Source organism: Anguilla anguilla, chromosome 3, assembly GCF_013347855.1.
Source record: "Anguilla anguilla isolate fAngAng1 chromosome 3, fAngAng1.pri, whole genome shotgun sequence".
Lineage (NCBI taxonomy): Eukaryota > Metazoa > Chordata > Actinopteri > Anguilliformes > Anguillidae > Anguilla > Anguilla anguilla.
Genome location: NC_049203.1, coordinates 71654208 through 71669218, shown reverse-complemented (window position 1 = coordinate 71669218; position 15011 = coordinate 71654208). Strand labels below are relative to the sequence as shown.

The following is a 15011-nucleotide window of genomic DNA, read 5'->3' as shown; positions in this document are numbered from 1 at the left end:
TAACTCTAACCCTAACCCTAACCCTAACCCTAACCCTAACCCTAACCCCAACCCCAACCCCAACCCCAACCCTAACCCTAACCCTAACCCTAACCCTAACCCTAACCCCCTAACCCTAACCCTCACCCCAGCCCTAACCCTAACCCTAACCCTTACCCCAGCCCTAACCCTAACCCTAACCCTTCCCCTAGCTCTAACCCTAACCCTAGCTCTAACCCTAGCTTTAACCCTAACCCTAACCCTAGCTCTAACCCTAGCCCTAACCTAACCCTTCCCCTAGCTCTAACCCTAACCCTAACCCTAGCTCTAACCCTAACCCCAACCCTAGCTCTAACCCCAACCCTAACCCTAACCCTAACCCTAACCCTAACCCTAGCTCTAACCCCTAGCTCTAACGCTAACCCTAACCCTAACCCTAACCCTAACCCCAACCCTAACCCTAACCCTAACCCTAGCTCTAACCCTAACCCTAACCCTAACCCTAACCCTTCCCCTAGCTCTAACCCTAACCCTAGCTCTAACCCTAACCCTAACCCTAGCTTTAACCCCAACCCTTACCCCAGCCCTAACCCTAACCCTAGCTTTAACCCTAACCCTAACCCTAACCCTTCCCCTAGCTCTAACCCTAACCCTAACCCTTCCCCTAGCCCTTACCCCAGCCCTAACCCTAACCCTAACCCTTACCCCAGCCCTAACCCTAACCCTAGCTCTAACCCTAACCCTAACCCTTACCCTTCCCCTAGCTCTAACCCTAACCCCAACCCCAGCTCTAACCTTAACCCCAGCCCTAACCCCAACCCCAGCTCTAACCCTAACCCTAACCTTAACCCAAGTTCTAACCCTAACCTTAACCCTTACCCTAGCTCTAACCCTAAGCCTAGCTCTAACCCTGGCCCTAGCCCTAACCCTAACCCCAACCCCAGCTCTAACCTTAACCCTAACCCTAACCCTAACTCTAACCCTAGCCCTAACCCTAACCCTAACCCTAACCCTTCCCCTAGCTCTAACCCTAACCCTAACCTTAACCCTAGCTCTAACCCTAACCCTAACCCTTACCCTAGCTCTAACCCTAACCCTAGCTCTAACCCTGGCCCTAGCCCTAGCCCTAACCCTAACCCTAGCTCTAACCCTAGCCCAAGCCCTGACCCCAACCCAAACCCTAACCTTAGCTCAAACCCTAACCCTAACCCTTCCCCTAATCTTAGCTCTTACCCTAACCCTAGCCCTAACCCTAATCTTGGCCCTAGCCCCAGCCCTAACCCTACCCTGGCCCTAACCCTTGCCGTTAACTTAACCCTAACCTTATACATAATATAACAGATCAATAATTTAAGCTTAATAAACCGTTTGAATAGTCAATATAAAACAAACCCCCTGCCCGCTCGCCCTCCAACTCCATAGACTGTAGTATGGAAGTTGAACATGTGAGTACAAACGCTCAGCCAGACATTGAGAATGACCAGCGCAGTCTCGCGGAATCATTCACTGGTCACTCGGCTCATGTTCATCCTCCCGTTAAATGGATAATTAAACCATAGAATTTAACAGAGTCTTTTATAAACAATAAACTCACAAATAATATAGCGAATCAGTGATTTAGTGTTGAGATAAATCGTTTTGAAAAGTTAACGTAGTACAAGCCCCCTACCCCTTCGCCCTCCAACTCCATAGACTGTAGTATGGAAGTTGAACATGTGAGTACAAACGCTCAGTCAGACATTGAGAATGACCAGCGCAGTCTCGCGGAATCATTCACTGTTCACTCGGCTCATGTTCATCCTCCCATTAAATGATTAATTAAACCATAGCGCCCTCCAACTCCATAGAGTGTAGTATGGAAGTTGAACATGTGAGTACAAACGCTCAGTCAGACATTGAGAATGACCAGCGCAGTCTCGCGGAATCATTCACTGTTCACTCGGCTCATGTTCATCCTCCCGTTAAATACATAATTAAACCATAGAATTTAACAGAGTCTTTTATAAACAATAAACTCACAAATAATATAGCGAATCAGTGATTTAGTGTTGAGATAAATCACTTTGAAAAGTTAACGTAGTACAAGCCCCCTACCCGTTCGCCCTCCAACTCCATAGACTGTAGTATGGAAGTTGAACATGTGAGTACAAACGCTCAGTCAGACATTGAGAATGACCAGCGCAGTCTCGCGGAATCATTCACTGTTCACTCGGCTCATGTTCATCCTCCCGTCAAATGATTAATTAAACCATAGCGCCCTCCAACTCCATAGAGTGTAGTATGGAAGTTGAACATGTGAGTACAAACGCTCAGTCAGACATTGAGAATGACCAGCGCAGTCTCGCGGAATCATTCACTGTTCACTCGGCTCATGTTCATCCTCCCGTTAAATGGTTAATTAAACCATAAAATTTAACAGAGGCTTTGATAAACAATAAACTCACAAATAATATAGCAACCCAATAACTTAATGTTAATAAAATCGTTTGAAAGGTTAACGTAGAACAAGCCCCCTGCCCGTTCGCCCTCCAACTCCATAGACTGTAGTATGGAAGTTGAACATGTGAGTACAAACGCTCAGCCAGACATTGAGAATGACCAGCGCAGTCTCGCGGAATCATTCACTGTTCACTCGGCTCATGTTCATCCTCCCGTTAAATTGATAATTTAAGTATGATATTTAACAAAGTAATTATCAATAACTTAGCAAGTGAATATAAAATGTTTACAAAATCCTTTTAAAAGAAGAAAAAAAACGTCTTCACCCGCTCGCCCTCCGACTACTTAAACTGTAGCATGGAGGTTGAACGGGTGAGTATAATGCCCAGTCAGGCATTGAGAATGACCAGCGCAATCTCGCGGCTCATTCCCTTTTTACTCTTCCTATGTTCATCCTCTGGTTAAATTATTAATCAAACTATAACATTTAACGGAGTCATAAACTGAATACACAGTAGCATAGAGGTTGACTGGTGAAGTGCAGTGTCCAGTTGGGTGTCTAATCGTCCGATCGTCCGTTCGTCCGTTCGTCCGTCAGTTCGTGTCTTTGAGTCGGTCTGTCTGGTCGCATTCTCGGCCATTCACCCGTCCAATTGCCCGCCTGTTCGGTCGGTCGGTTGTTCGTGCCTTCGGCCGTTCGCCTACTTCCATTCGATCGCTGGGCTGTTCGATGGTCGGTCCGTTCGTTCGTCGGTCCGGGCTTTTGAAAGCGTTCGTCTGGTTACCGTGACCATGCGGTCGTGCAATCGCCCGGCCGTTCGCTCGATCGGTCGGTCTTTCGCCGGCCCGTGCGTTCGTTGGGAGAACTATTTGGACATTTGGATCGTGGCCGACGCAATCTCGCGGCTCATGATTCCTATTGTGCTCACCATAACCACCCTCTCGTTAAAACATAAAATCGTGTACATGGTAGTATGGAGGTGGAACGGTCGAGGGTATTGTCCTTGGACAATGGAAAGTAGCCAGCGCAATCTCGCGGTGAAAGACTCCTCTCTCTCTCACCAGAACATACTCCCGTTAAATTAGAAAAACCTTCATCCCGGATTATAGCCAAGATGGAGAGTTGTGCTCGACAAGCGTAGGCCCGTGCCATGCCCTTGGTCTCCCCCGACCAACCACGCAGTCTATGTACTGTGATGGGGGGAGCCATTGTAATATTCTAACCCTAACCCTAACCCCAACCCCAACCCCAACCCCAACCCCAACCCCAACCCCTAACCCCTAACCCCTAACCCTAACCCTAACCCTAACCCCTAACCCCTAAACCTAACCCCTAACCCCTAACCCCTAACCCTAACCCTAACCCCACCCCTAACCCCAACCCCAACCCCAACCCCAACCCCAACCCCAACCCCACCCCCAACCCCAAACCTTACCCTTACCCTTACCCTTACCCTAACCCTAACCCTAACCCTAACCCTAACCCCAACCCCAACCCCAACCCCAACCCCACCCCCACCCCCATCCCACCCCCACCCCCAACCCCAACCCCAACCCCAACCCCAACCCCAACCCTAACCCTAACCCTAACCCTAACCCTAACTGCAACCCTAACCCTAACTGCAACCCTAACCCTAACCCTAACCCTAACCCAGCGCACCTGCAGTTCATAAAACATTCCACAGGGTGGCAGCAGAGGACCACTTACAAATGCATTGTTCCCATGCGATGCCCGTTTGGCCATTTACAGTGTAATAAGCCAGCATACCTGCAGTTCATAAAACATTCCACATGGTGGCAGCAGAGGACCACTTACAAATGCATTGTTCCCATGCGATGACCGTTTGGCCGTGTAGAGTGTAATAAACCAGCATACCTGCAGTTCATAAAACATTCCACAGGGTGGCAGCAGACGACCACTTATAAATTAATCGTTCCCATATGAAGAACGTACGGTCATATAGAGCACGGCATGAAATGACACGTCTTTTCTATTGTAAGGAATCCATATTAACACAGCGATCGTCAGCCAAATGGCTGATATAACTATATCGATGGATCGCTACAACTTGTTCCCACTTGTATTGAAAGATAGAAATCTACATTAACAACGTGCTCCACAAACGTTCGACATAGGCTATAGCTAGCGTCGCAGCTAAGTGAAGTGCAATATTTGTAGTTAGCATAGCCGCACAGTCACAAATAATATTGTGGCGATCCTGACAAAGACTAAGCTAGCTAGCTAGCTAGCTAGCTGGGCTGCAAAGCAATGTGGGGGGGGGGGGGGTTTGCATGAAATGTATATTATTGTTGTAAATAGCCAGCGTTGTAACTAAGCGAAGTGCAATATTTGTAGTTGGGTCATTCTACAGAAACGGTGGCATTCCTGTGTCTCACCTTTAGAGCAAGCAAAATACTTTATATTTATCAAAAATATATATTACATGTGATCATTAAGTCCATTTAGACTGTTCTTATAATAGTAAAACATATTTGAGTCATGTAATGAGCAATTCTTGTTTTTTAATCATTTATATAAAATAGCAAGTGCAAGTGTAACCCAGGGTTCCAAGACACATATTGAATAGATAGTGAAACAAAGAAAAATAGTAAATAACTAGTAGCAAGTAAATAAGTAAATTATAATTCAAAATGGAGACAAAAGGAAAAGACTTTTAATAAGGAAAAATACACTTTCTTTATGTGCAGAAAGATAAGTTGATAGAAGGATTAGACAACCAATGCGGATAATGATACTTGTTGTACATTTGTTGATTGGTCATGTCAGATGACAAGCCCGCCCTAACTTCCTCTGGTCAAGATGGTTTGAGCGACAGCAGACATGCGAAAATTTCTCTGAACAGATTAAGCTAATTCGAAGTGAATTACAAGTGAATGTAGGATACAATTGCAGATATTTTATTGAGGAGTGACAGTAACTTGAAAAGAAACAGATTTATAAAGAAATAACGAAGATTTGCAACATTCTTCTATCGCCCTGTGTGACGACCGCGTGAAAGAAAATTTTCTGCATTCGCCATTAACCCTCCTGTTCTGTTCATTTTTTAGGTACAGCAAAAATGTTCCCGGGTCAATCCCCATACAGGGGGGGTTTGCAAATACATGAAATGAACCATTTTCATTTAAAATGTTGATTACACTAATTAAGGCCAGTAGAAGAAGTTTCATACTGAAAAAATAATTTTAAGTATTTTTCCTAGATTTTCAAACTTTAAAAAGGGTCAATTTGACCCGCAACATAACAGGAGGGTTAAGATCATTGAAAACCGAACTTGTACAACTTTGAACATATTCCTTGGTGAGTCCGCATTCTAAGACTATCTATCTTATTTCACTGCCGTAGTATCAGTTAGCTTGGGTGTCTTCAGAAACGAAAATGTTAAACGTAGTCGTAATAAAAAAAGATCCGAAAATGAAGGTTGCTAAGTAGCTAGCTTCATGTGATTTAAAGCTCTGGTAGTAGCAGCTAGCTAACTTGGCTAGCTATAGCAACTCGCGGCTAAACCGGCAAATGTGTATAATTGATGCAAGCGGCCAAAACCAGACTTCGTTTTTGAAGCTCATTTCCTGGTGTTGTAGTTCCTGGTTGCTCACTAGCGCCACTACGGATGGCTCCAGTATAGGTGTTTTCATATCCGGTTTCCATGTAAGTCTACGGTACAAATGCAATAAAAATACAAAGCCACTAATTTTTTCTCACAAGAACAAATAGTCATAATAGGTGTATTTTATTCGTCTTATGACTGTCCATGGGTCTATTTTATGATTTATTGCATCATTTGGGCACAGGGCCAATATTTGTTCTGGACCAATGAGGTACAGCTTGCGTCACTACCGGATTACTTCGAGGACTATGCTACAGTAGGGGCCACAGTCTATGGTCACTGGGGTGGGCGGTGGCGCTTCTTGGCCTTCCCATTGCGGCTCCGGCTACGGTCCGCCTGTGCTAAGTCTGAAAATGCAGGCATCCCATTTCGTGGTGATTTCATTATGGCGTGTGCTATTTACAGCTGCACTAGACGACCATAAAATAATCCTCCTCTTAAGTTTTTCGGTAGCCGAGTCATTTTTACTATTTCCTTTAGCCTACTTAACCAAATAATTACTTGGCAGAAAGCGTAATCAGCCTGCTATATTTGGTAGTCCGAAGTTGCTAAAACAGTTCGCAACTTCGGCTACCAAGCCGTTTGACTAGCTAGCTAACCTTAACCGGCAAACATTCAATCGTGTTTGGCGGCTTGTCAGTCGTGTACATTCCGTAAATGTCTACCTGGGCCATGCTTCACGCATGTGACAAAGCTATTATAATCCCGATTTTGGGATAAACACTTTTTCAGTTTCACGAAGCGAATTAAGAGTTTCAAGGTTCATTTGCTGAATATACAACACACAATGAAATCACACACACAGAATTTAACGAAATTAACCATCTTGGCATTTAGAAAGGTACATGTTTTTAGCATTTAAGAGACCGACACCAAGCTAGGCATTTAAGACAGTGGTTCTCAGAATCGGTTCTGGGGGCTCCTTGCGTATATTGGCTTTTCTCCATTGGTTTTGATGATTTATAAGAAAAAAATAATAGCCTAATAATAATTAGAAATTCAACGTAGGCTACATTATTTTTGTCTTCATGCACCAGGTGGAAAACTTGCCGTACAAAGTGCGTTGTCATATTTACACGCCTGCAGATCAGTTATTAAAATACTTGGTAGATTTGTTAATCACCGCTGAGTGTTAATTTTTATTCGGTAGAAAGTGATTTGCGAACGATCGGTCAGCTAGCGTCACCCAGCAAGTGAACACCACAAACGGCGATGGAGTAGCTAGTAGTAGCAGGCTCATTAACTGACTGGCGAAAACCTAGGACGATAACTTGCTCGGTTAACAGCAGATCTACCAGACAGTTATACGAAAATGTGCCTAGTCAAATCACCAGTAGCCTACACATCTCCGTTTGATTGACCATCAGTGTAGTCAATGTTCTTCCCCTGTGGTTCATATTGCTAACGCGTGAGCTAACCACGGATAGCCTACCTAGCTCACTGGCAAGCTGATATGCTAGCTAAGCATATTCGTTTTGCTGAGAAACATAAATTGAAGATAACTGAACATAGCCTAATTGTATTTTTAATGTCATACATATAACGTGATTACATGACACAGTACAGTCACGGATGGAAATTAAACTCCGTTAACATCTGATAATATATTTTAAACCATAACGGCAGACAGTCAGCTAGCCTCGTTCAGGTTGAGGGGCTTTTCCGCACCGGACTGTCAATCAAATTGTAAAAAACACAAGACCGCTTAACTCTATGGTTTTGGCTCCAAATCGAGAAAATGGCCGCGCCCGCCATTGAGCTTCAAAACGTGTTTTAGAGACCCACGGAGAGTCAATGAGTGACGTCACAGTAGCTTTGTCCATATTTTTTACAGTCTCTGATGCGATGACCGTTTGGCCGTCTAGAGTGCAATAAGCCAGCTTACCTGCAGTTCATAAAACATTCCACAGGGTGGCAGCAGAGGACCACTTATAAATTAATCGTTCCCATATGAAGAACGTACGGCCATGTAGAGCATGGCATGAAATGACACATCTTTTCTATTGTAAGGAATCCATATTAACACAGCGATCGTCAGCCAAATGGCTGATATAACTACATCGATGGATCGCTACAACTTGTTCCCACTTGCATTGAAAGATAGAAATCTACATTAACAACGCTCCACAAACGTTCGACATAGGCCATAGCTAGCGTCGCAGCTAAGCGAAGTGCTTAGTGACAAAGACTAAGCAAGCTAGCTAGCTAGCTAGCGGGGCTGCAAAGCAATGTGGGGGGTTGCATGAAATGTATATTATTCTTGTAAATAGCCTGTGGGATTTTGTACAGTAGTCTTGTAAATAATCATGTTCAAACGCACTTATGTATACCCAACTTTAGCATGAATGAGTGTCTCTGTTAGCTTGCTGGCTAGCACCGAAGCACCAAGCCGTTACCCTCAGTTCACCTGCTATTCTGTTGCAGTGAGTCACGTTGTTACAAAACACAGGGCCAAGTGACTTGAAAGAATTCAGCAAATATTGGGTAGCATTGCTTTCAAATACATCTTATGTATACAAACAGTGGCTGTCACAAAGCGTCTAAACGCAACAGAAACGCAGCTGAAATATGTTGTACTCACGGATTTGCCGGCCATCCAACGAGCCTTGATAGAGAAAACAATCAGCAAGCCCGTACAATTAAAGCTTACAATTAAAGCTTCCTAGGTCGCAATTTGTGTAACCTGTTGTCCTGCTCCGTTGTCTGTTCTGTTATTTCCTGGAGATGCACTTTCAGTGTTCCTAAGGTTTATAAGCCATTTTCATAGGCTTATCTGCAGGTGGGAATCCTCTTCGCTGTTTTGCTAAGCTACAACCGGAAAACTTGATTGTGGAGAATAGGAGCAGACGCATATGTCCCAGCAGGCTTTGCATATGAGGAAATAACAACAGTGTGAGAGAAATTAGGACGAAATGATCAAATTGCCTAGTTGAAACAATATGTTTTCAGCAGGATGGATGGGCATGTAGGTGAAGGTTGACATGATCACGGAGCATAGTGCCAAGTTAATGGAGTAGGCCTAATCTAACCATGAGCGAGCTTTTAATCCGTATCGAGCGGTATATATAACAGTCGCTATAAGTCTGTAGTTGTTAAGTGGAAGGTTAAATAACAAGAGAAATGTTGTGTTTTTTTCATGTTCAGCACTAGTAGCTATACTTTTGGGTGAAACTTGATTTTAAATGTAATGTTTAATGGGGAGTTGCAGAACGTGGAGTTGCAGAACGTACAGATAGATAGAGAACAGGGCGAGGTGACATAAATGTAGAAACGTGGCGTTTTCCGATAAGGTTTTGTACGGTAGCCAAGTGAAGAAATGTAGTTAGTAGAAATGGCAGAGTGGTGAACTGGTAACTTTTTAATAAAATGAATACGTTTGCCGTCATGAAATGCATATGGGTGGCCGTCAGTGAGTTTTGCTAAAGCAAATATAAGCGTAAGAAAACCTTAGTGTAAAAGAGGAAATTATCTGCCTGAGTACGAGGCGGGATTCAATCCTTCAACCGGAGGTTCACCACACTGTCACTTTGTTAGTGCAGCACCATGACATAGCTATGCAATGCGTCAAATATCATTAGCAAACCTGTCCGTGGTATTAAAGAACAACACAGGCCGGCCGGTAAGCGCACAAGAGCTCCCGTTCAATCCACATGCCTTTGCAAAATTGTAGCCGGTTAATAAGTCAACGCAATATATCGCAACGCAACATATCGTCTGCACGTCTCGCGTTCGCTGGGAAGTATGGCAAACACCTCATAGATACACAATAAACACAGATCTAGACTATGTCTATTATAGATCTATTTCAAATTACAACGACCCTACCTTATCTACCGTACCTGAGCAAGATGGCTGGGGGGGGACTACCCCAGCTTGTTCTGAGCGAGGGGCAGGAATACACTCAAAGTGTATTCCTGCCTCTAACTCACAACCGTGGCCGATTTAGTATCTCCGATTAACCTGTATGCATGTCTTTGGGATTGGGGAAACCTAGGTGGACACGGGGAGAACATGCAAACTCCGCACAGAGCCGAGATTCGATATCACGACCTTCGTACTGTGAGGCGACAGCGCTACCCACTGAGCCACCGTGCCACCGATTATAATGCTTGCTTGGTAAACTATCAAGGATGATCAAGGATGACGTGCCCTTAGCCTCATAGCTCCAGGCTAGCTCCCGTAATTAGTACTGCTCGGTTCTTCCCGGTTTAGCAATGGCGACCTTCTACACCCGCTGTCAATAGGAGCTCCCAAAGATAAACATCACTCGCGTTCATAGGATTTTCACAACGACTAAACACTCAACCGGCAAATTGGAGAAAGGCTATTCATTACATGCCATGTGTATTTTTGCAACTACCAAGGTAAGAAAACAACTCTTAACTGACTCACTAGCTAATGCTAATTAACCTCAAATACTAGCCTCCGTTCTACATGGTCGCTAACATTAACATTAACTATCTGTCTAACGTTGGGTAATGCTGTGTGCTTCATCTGCTCTTCATTCTCTACCTACAACATTGTAACATGCTTTCTTAACCGCCGTTATATATCAGCCTTAGCTGTCGTTCAAGTTTTTGCTTAACTACCTAGTCAAAATTCCCTTCCGATATTGCTTGTGTCGACAGTGCTGCCACGGAAACCACGATAGATTTAGCCAGTCTAGCCACATCTATTCAAAATGTAAACGAGTAAGGCGTTCTTCACGGTCGGGAAAAATTTTATGACCACCTTAGTCTTGTTGTTAGCCACTCTTATGCATAACACTTACTAGGTAGCTACCTAACGTTATTTGCTACGCCAAAATTATCATGGATGTGTAAGATGTGTTCACCTAAGTAATACAGACATAACCCTAACGAGACTTTTCATTGCATCTCTTATTTTATTTATTCGGTGTCCAATAAAGACAGACTGTCAAGGAGGTCGGCGTGAGAGCCTGACAGTCTGTGTACTTTCCAGTAATGCACGCATTCACAAGGAGTCTGTTGCACACAGCTACAATTTCACTCAATCAACATGTCATATGCACCATTTTAAAGAAGAATCTTGCCGCCTAGGACAACTTCGTCAATGTGGTCCAGGGTGTGCCTGTTGCAAGCTTTATATTGTATTGTAGCTGTCTGTCACAGTTATTGCTTTATAAAATGTCTTGATAATCAGAATGATTGTTAACAGCCTGATTGTTGACAGGATGCAGGAGAGATGTGACCCCTGAGATCGCAATTTCCACTATCTCTCTCTCTCTCTCTCTCTCTCTCTCTGCAGCAATCCGCCAGGCCGTCTCCAGATCTCTTGTGGCACGCTACCAGAAATGTGAGCCGCCCTCACATTTACTCATTTTTTTTGTCATCTGTCTGTGTTTTTCATGTTCGCTTATGCCCGTGAGAGCTTCAAAGAGAATATTGCTATTGCTCGGCCTTTAAAATACTTCAATATTTTCATGCTGAAGGTTTACACAAGAGGCATGGAATGTTGTCTGATACCTCCCTGGTTTGACAGTCAGGAGGTGGGCTTCCCTGGTTACAGAGTCAGGAGATGGGACTGGAAATAATTGAGGATATAGAAAAATAGCAACGTTTTAAAAGAGTCCTGTAGCTTTAAGAAACGGAGGCTCCCTACCTAATGTGTTAGGAGGACTTGTTTTGCATCCCTAATTAGTTTTATTGGCTGTAACAGGTAGTAATGTCTTCAAATTATTCTGGAAAATACATAGGGGTGTATGATGTAGCCATATCTTCTATTGTGCATGACAATGCAAGAGTGTTAGTTCACATGCATTTAAATTATTTTACAATCAACTAAGGATTTACTTGATTGTTGAAGGTTTATTGCCATGTATTTATATTGAGTTCATGGTTTAAAAAAAATATTTGCTATAGTTACATGGAAAATACCTTGATCATAATTCATTATTAATGGTTAAAGAGTGATAGAATATTTGATAAAAGGAAACTGTACAGTTGAACATTTATACTATTCGGCTTATTAGTAACACTTTTACACTTTTGAGGTTACAATGATGCCTTAAAGAAAAAAAACTAAGATTGAGAAAAGTTGTTATAATACCCTGTTATCATACAGGCTGGCTTTTTTGGATACCCAAGGAGAAACCTGTGAACCTAGGATTCTCTCCCTGATGAGGGAGATGGCGAGCCGATCAACATAATTCATCTTCGTCCATTTGAGGAAGGACCCCCTGGTACCCCTTGTTTCTCCCAACCCCACTCCGGTGTGGTAGGATTGTGACTGAGTAATTACATTTTATTTGATACTTTATTTTTTGTATAAAGGGTGCACCCAACCAACAAAACTGACTTGAAACTAACTAAATTGAACTTGACCAATTGAATTGAACCAGACTGAACAGAAGACATTCAGAACTTAATGGACAGTGAATACAGTTACAACACTCAGGACGTTGATATGAAAACAAATGAATGTGTTTGAATGTGATAACTAAATGCTGGCTTTACCTGTTGTCATTACATTTTCTTTAATACAGTTCTAACCATTTTGCACTTACTTTCTGGCTCCGGTTGTTCATTGTGTCCATCTCATCATTCATAGCCTCTCCTTACGAACCTAGCTTTAACCCGAAAATATTTACCTACTGCTAAGTGACCCTTTAGGTGGGTTACATGTAAAAGAGGAAATGATCTGCCTGAGTGCGAGGCGGGATTCAATCCTTCAACCGGAGGTTTACCAGTCTGTGACTTTGTTAGTGCAGCACCATGACATAGCTATGCAATGCGTGAAATATCGTTAGCAAACCTGTCCGTGGTATTAAAGAAGAACACAGGCCAGTAAGCACAGAAGAGCTTCCCTTGAATCGATATGGCTTTGCAATATTGCAGCCGGTTAATAAGTGAACGTGCAGACGGTACGTCATAATGCAGTGTATACGTTCGGTGAACGGCCGGTAGATATGGTGCAAAAGCAATAATTGAGAAGTAGTAGACAATTATTAGTGAGGGTAAAAGCAGGTTAAAGAAACATATCCCCAGCTAGGCTTGAACGTAGGAGCCCATGTTCCCAAGACTGTAACCTTACCCACTAGGCTACAGGCACATTAGCTGTTTAAACTGGAAATGTTTCAGAGTAAAAAGGTATGGGTATTTTGCGTGCATATGCAAGTTTTTGATTGGGTCATGAGGATGAGGATTTGGCTAATGTTGGTAAAATGTCCAATGAGGAGAGTGGGATAGGCGGCAGGAAAAATAAGAATGAGAAGGAGATAACTCAAAATCCCCTTAGTGTGGGGCTTTATTGTGTAGACATGTGAAGTTGTTTATGAAATCTGTCTGTTGAAATGGGGTCAGAATGTACAGAATTTAATGTTTTTAAGGGCTGAGTGTTCTTGGCGGGATGGCATACCTGCTCTCTGCTGAATAAAAATCGCTGTTAAATCAAAAAAAATAAAAAACTGTTAAATCCATCGCTGCCTGGTAGATAGTCTATAATTTGTGAGACAATTATTTCCACAAAGTAAGCACATGTGGGCAGGGTGTCTTTAAGAGACTGAAATTAACTCAAACCTAAAGAAATGTGAACTCTGTTTATGTGGACTCTGTTGTGAGGATTTTTCATGTAGCTTATAGGAAATCATGTGGTTTACAGTCAGAAGAGATCTGGTTATATATTTGTGTATTTATATAACAGAGAGTCTTGACACTTTATCTCTTAAAGTATCTATGACCATGCAAAGTTACAGACTATCATGTGATTCACAGCCAGAATAGATATTCAAACAGGAGCAAAAGATTATTTGCTTTTCTTATTTATGAAATATTGATGCATGGAAAGTATACATGTGCCAATTCACATTTTTTGAAAAAGTATTGGAAAATATCAGAATATAAAATGATTCACATTTTGCACAAACGTATTGAATAAATGAAAGTATGATGAAGTGACTTGTAACCTGCTCACTTAACATGTTAAGAAAACATGGTTCAAGCTGCAGTACTGGTACAAATACCCTGAAAACATCCTACATTTATGAACAGAATTTGATGATTTTTGCAATATTTTGCAACAATATCTCTTTTTTGCTGAAAAAGCAAAAATGCAATTGACATAACATAACGTATGATGAGAACAGACCATTCAGCTCACCACTGCTCATGTATTCGTACCACTAAGCTGTACTTAATGCTTAGTTTACCTAAAAGCTAAATAGTATCTAACAATGTATCAAGCCAGGCCTTGAATACCGCCAGTGTTTCTGCCTCCACTACATGTCCAGGCAAGCTATTCCACACATTGACCACACTCTGTGAAAGAATATTTCCTAATGTCTGTGTGAAATTTATCCTTTGCCAGTTTCCATTTATGCCCACTCGTTCTGCTAACCAAATTCAACTTGAATAGTTAACTTTGTTACATTACATTACAGGCATTTAGCAGACGCTCTTATCCAGAGCAACTTACACAACTTTTACATAGCATTTTTTTTTTTTACATTGTATCCATTTATACAGCTGGATATATACTGAAGCAATGCAGGTTAAGTACCTTACTCAAGGGTACAACGGCAGTGTCCTTACCCGGACATCGAACCTGCGACCTTTCGGTTACAAGTCTAGTGCCTTACCCACTGTGCTACACTCCGTCCTCCGTTAATCCCTTTAATAAATTTAAAAGCCTCAATTAAATCTCTCCTTTTGGAATAGGTGCCACTTTTGACTCATTTTGGACATAAGACTACAGTCTCATGTATTTCACCATTTTCCATGTAAACACATTTTTGATCATAAAATTCTTGATCATAAAATGTCAGAATCTTCTGATCTCCCTCCACAGTTTACCAGTTGTGGGCAGAAAAAAATACAGAATTTCTGGACCTAGCCTAACCCAAACCCAATGACGTGGAACCAATCTTTGGGCATCATACCTATCAGGTGAGATCATACCTCATTGGTGGTTACACCACAGTTCATTAACATAAATTTAAAAATGCTGATT

The 15011-nt window shown here is 42.5% G+C and overlaps 1 long non-coding RNA gene across 1 annotated transcript; it reads left to right on the top strand.

Moving 5' to 3' along the window:
• Positions 1-10175: 10175 nt before the first annotated feature.
• Positions 10176-11522, top strand: LOC118224126. The gene is made up of 3 exons (XR_004764575.1): positions 10176-10408; positions 11313-11360; positions 11497-11522. It is a non-coding gene; the product is annotated as an uncharacterized LOC118224126 (long non-coding RNA).
• Positions 11523-15011: the final 3489 nt, after the last annotated feature.